The sequence below is a fragment of the Asparagus officinalis genome, chromosome 3 (genome assembly GCF_001876935.1).
Source record: "Asparagus officinalis chromosome 3, Aspof.V1, whole genome shotgun sequence".
Lineage (NCBI taxonomy): Eukaryota > Viridiplantae > Streptophyta > Magnoliopsida > Asparagales > Asparagaceae > Asparagus > Asparagus officinalis.
The window spans coordinates 35,185,719-35,189,567 of record NC_033796.1 but is presented as its reverse complement, the minus strand read 5'-3'; the positions used below and the strand labels follow the sequence as shown (position 1 = coordinate 35,189,567).

The 3,849-nt window shown below is 36.5% G+C and overlaps 1 long non-coding RNA gene across 1 annotated transcript; it reads left to right on the top strand.

The window, feature by feature from the left end:
* On the top strand, positions 2,270 to 2,632 carry LOC109832210. The gene is made up of 3 exons (XR_002244660.1): positions 2,270 to 2,329; positions 2,398 to 2,485; positions 2,562 to 2,632. It is a non-coding gene; the product is annotated as an uncharacterized LOC109832210 (long non-coding RNA).

Below are 3,849 nucleotides of genomic sequence, written 5' to 3'. Positions count from 1 at the left end.
CTTATATTATATATAATATATCTATATATATATAATATTATAAGTATATATATATATATATATATATAAATATATATATATATATATAATATATCATATATATATATATATATAATATATATAGATTAGATAGGTGAAACTTGTTGCAACTTAAGTGGAATAAGGAAATAGTTGTCCCACCAAAACTTTTTATCCATTGGATCTTGCCTAGGGATCCTTGCGAAGATATAGAAGAGACTTTTTATATTAATATAAATAAGTGGGCTAAAAAGTTTTGTGGACACTAATTCCTATCCACTTAAGTTGATAAGCAGTCCTATGCTCATATATATAATAGAGGAGAAGATGAAGATGGTATGCTATATATATATGTATATATATATATTATATAATATTATATATATATATATATATATATATATAATATATATATATATATATATATATATATATATAGAGGAGAGAGAGAGAGAGAGAGAAGAGAGAGATGGGTATGCTTGGATACCAAACCACAAAGTTTTTGAATGCTTGGTATTTTTTTTTTTTTTTGTGAGGTGACAATATCCCCTCCCACTCATTAAAATCGGGGCCACATTTACATGGGTTGGACCAGTAGTTGGGAATTGGAATGAGTGGATGAGAAATATGATCTCTCAACTACCAGCACAAAATTTGTGGCTTGTAGCTAAGCATACCCCATTTTTGCACACACACACATATATATATATATATTATTAATATTTATATATATTTATATATATATATATATATATATATATATATATATATATATATATATATATATATATATATTATATATATAAGCGGCCGCAGACATACTAAATACAATAACTAAATACAATAAATTACTGGGGGGCTATTATACCAAATTGCTAAATATAAATTGGCTTTTTAAAATAATTTCCATGGAGTATTTCCAAGTTCATTTAGTGATGTTAAAAGTATGTGGGTTTACAAATAAATTAGGTAAAATATTTGGGTCGAATGGAGAAAAAAAGCAAAAACGCCTTTACATGAAGTGGGTTGGTTTATTAAAAAACATGATTATTACTGTGGGAATTACTAGTAAAAAAATGCTATCTAACGACTCAGTTGCACCTTATACTAAATATGGAAACTAACAAAATACCAAAGTAAGAAATAAATAATATAATTCATTAGAGGACAAAATTTCAAAAACGCAACCCGTTTCATGTTTTTTAAATTTGGCAAAAAACGACACTGTTTCCATGTTAAATTTAGAAACGACCTGGTTTCAGCACTGTCGCTGAAAACCAGGTCCGGTTTTCTAAAAACTTTACGAAAACTTCGACATGGAGTTCAACTCGGCCTGAAGTTTAGTCCTCTTAAAAAGCTTCACAGGGAAGTTGAACATCCGCGTGAAATTTTAATTTCCTCATAAAACTCCGACGGGAGTTCAACTCCCCGTGGAGTTGCCAAGGCTAAAATCCGCAGCGAGTAGCTCGCTGGAAAATCTGGCCTGCAGCTTCACGGGAGTTGAACTCCCGTGAAGCTGCGGCCTATATAACCGGAGCGCCAGACCCCTCCCCACCTCAGTTCTCTCTCCCCGCAACCGCCCCCAAACCCTAACTTCTCTCCCGTCCCAACCGCCGCCGTCCACGTCAGTTCCGACCCCAGCCCCCCAAATCCGACCGCCGGAGCCCTAATCCAACTGCCGGAACCCCTTTCCGACCGCCGGCCCTTGATTCCGACCGCCGGAACCGCCTACTTCGCCGGATTTCGACAATTTGAGGGTAAATTCCTCCCAAAATTAGATTTTCTCTTAATTTCTTGTATTTTCTCGCTATTTAATGGTGATTACATGTAAAAAATTATATTTTAGAATTTAATTGTGAAATTTTTATGAATTATGTGAAGAAAACTTAAATAATTTTGTCGATTTAGAGGGTAAATTATCAATAATGTAAAAAATAGTGTTACTACATATGTATGACATCTAATTTATTTTTAAAAAAATAGTGTTATCAATAATTTTGTCGGTTTTAGAATTTCATTGTGAATAAGTTATGAAATTATAAAAAATCTAAAAATTAGTGCTATATGACATCAATTAGATTTGAGAATTTAATTGTGAATTTTATGAATTATGTGAAGAAAACTTAAATTATTTTGTCGAGTTAGAGGGTAAATTATCAATAATGTAAAAAATAGTGTTACTACATATGTATGACATCGGTATATGAATCGATATATGAATTTGTAAAAAATCATGGGAGCGCATTCATATTGAACGCCCTACTTTACTTGTGCACCGTGACCTACAGGGGCAGTTTCCTTTGGCGTACAGGTATAATTGTACACACAAATTTTATTCGCACTGAATTTGTACTTATATATTCTCTATTCTGCATATAGGTATAACGTGCGGTACGCTAAGTACCGATCAGCGACGCGCCATCGTGAGTTTTACCGAAATGAGCTTGATGGCCTCCAACACGAACAGGTAAATATAAATCTCAAGTCGTTATGAATATTATAGTTTTGTTGTTGATACTGATAAATTTTTTATTTTATTTCAGTTCAAGTGGAGACCCTATACACCGCCGGAGCTGGATATGCATTCTCTTGCACCCATCTGCCGAGATAGTCCCAACTTGTGGAGAGCGAGAGTTCCATTGATTTGTTGGGAGATCGTGGAGATGCATGTCCCTGACCGTATGCTACGACAGTTTACGCTCTCTCAGCATGTGCCAGAACCTGTCGAGCAGATCTCTCGTCGGCGGCGACCTACTTCGCACCATACCGACTGGGCCGTAGTCCGTGCGGCCTAAATAGACAGGTGGGCTCACAGGTGGGATTTTATCCAGGATACGAGGCCCACAGCTGTTGACTATACCGCGTATATTGGTTGGTATTGGGGTATCACACGTAGATGGATCACACGTGACCCACAGCCCTTAGCTGGACACATGCCACGGCCACCGACAGACAGTTACATCCCTAGTGGGATGAACGAGAGAGATTACGTAAGTTTCTAAGCTAAATTATAATATTTTTTTCTTGAGTTGGTACTTAATAAATTATTTACCTCACAGGTCCGTGCTTTTGATAGCATTGAGGCTGATATTGATGCGACCGTGCCTGAGATTCAGGATCAGGTGGCGTTAGGGCTCCTCGGCAGGATCAAGAAGACCAGCACAGGTGTGTTTCATAAGACTCACGTCGCTCATACACAGCCGGATACTCAGATAGTCGAGGCTCATCAGCGCGGGGGCGGGGAAGAGCGAGGGGGAGGGGGAAGAGAGGGAGAGGAAGGAGATGAGCTATATTGGGTTTATTTGAACTTATTTTGTTAAAATTTGTAAATTGTATGAATTTTCAAATACTAAACTTTTATGGATCAATTATAGCTCGATATGTGATCTTTTTGTGTATTGTTTGATTCGTGCGTGTTTAAATAACATATATATTACAGTAATTATTGTCAACAGGTAAATAGTTGTATATATGAGTTAAATAGGTAGACGTATACAGGTAAATAGTTGTATATATGAGTTAAATAGGTAGACGTATACAAAACATGCACAGCAGCCTGTGCATGTTTTGTAAAACCTGCAACTTCACGGGAGTTGAACTCCCGTGAAGTTGCAGTCTAAATTTCTCAGAGAGCGATTCTCTGGGAAATTTGGCCTGTAACTCCACGGGAGTTCAACTCCCGTGGAGTTTTAACAATGCAACAAACTCCACGGGAGTTGAACTCCCGTGGAGTTTATTGAGGGAAATAAATTTCACGGGAGTTCAACTCCCGTGAAGTTTAAAAGAGTACTAAACTTCACGGGAGTTGAACTCCCGTGAAGTTTCGTAAAG